This window comes from Microtus ochrogaster, chromosome 5 (genome assembly GCF_000317375.1).
Source record: "Microtus ochrogaster isolate Prairie Vole_2 chromosome 5, MicOch1.0, whole genome shotgun sequence".
Lineage (NCBI taxonomy): Eukaryota > Metazoa > Chordata > Mammalia > Rodentia > Cricetidae > Microtus > Microtus ochrogaster.
Window position 1 is genome coordinate 86,262,149 of NC_022012.1, and position 1,137 is coordinate 86,263,285.

Consider the following 1,137-nt stretch of genomic DNA (forward strand, 5'->3'; position numbering starts at 1 on the left):
CACCCAGTAACGGTCCCCAAAAGTCTTCAAAGTCACAGCCAGTGTTGATTCAAAATTTTGTGGGCTCAAGGGTGATTGACAGAGCCCTAGAGTGCCACAGTGCTGCATACTACCATGGGACTAGAGATGACAGATATGCCTCTCCAACAGAGGCTCTGTGAACACAAGGGACAGAAGACCATAGGCTGCACTGACCGTAACAGATCTAAGTACAGAATGTGCTAGCAGCTAAAATGTGTGCTTACATATAAATCCATACCCTTCACCAGGGTCTCTGCACACCTATGTAACATCTAAGAGAATTCATCTTGTTCGCCCCACAGGCCCTCCTGCCCAGTAGCCATCTTGGTAGCCTACAAGTGGCTCCACAAATTACCCATGCACACGTCATGCTGGGACCCAATGCAAAAGTGTACGATAGAGATGAAAGGGAACTAGTTAAGGTCCCCTTGAATATCTCAATGACAATCCATGTGACAGTGACACAATCTACCATCCCCCAGTAACGGCAACACACACTTCTGGCTAAAGGATTGTTGTGTGTGCACCATGTGCCACCTGCAAGCTACAGGTGAAGTCACTTGTCACAGCCACAGGGTGAGGAGATGACTATGGGCGTGTCCGTTTCAGAGACAGGTTACTTGACGAAGCCGCAAGGATGAAAAGGGTGGAGCTGGAATCTGAACCCAAGTAGTCCAGTTGGCCCACGACCTCATGTGCACTGCCTGGGAAAGTCTGACACAGCAGTTCTTTCTTGGGACTTGACTAGCCACCATGTGGAGAAGTCTTCTTTTGGTGTTTGGGAAAATCTAGTTTTGCTAAGCAAAATAAGACCTTTGTGGATTGGAACAGACAGGAGCCAAGTGGCTCAGAACACATCTTGCACTGATCACTCTGAATGGAAAAGCACATCCAGAGCATTTCCATCGTGTCCCCACACACGTCTTTAACTGAGTGCAATCTCATTTCCACAAACAGGCACGGTGCTATTTCCAGCTGCCAATCTGCAGCCTATGCCGATTCCTGACTCGTGGTTTGCTGAACGAAATCGATGTGAAAGACAGACCCTAGGGCACCAGTGACAGACACAGACAACGGGGGCCATGGAGAGGGCACAGCAGGTAAGGGTGCCTGTCG

General features: G+C 49.2%; 1 protein-coding gene across 4 annotated transcripts in view; it reads right to left on the reverse strand.

The window, feature by feature from the left end:
• Window positions 1-1,137, reverse strand: part of Fbxl2 (F-box and leucine rich repeat protein 2) — a 53,766-nt gene that overhangs the window by 24,829 nt on the left and 27,800 nt on the right. The window lies entirely within an intron of this gene.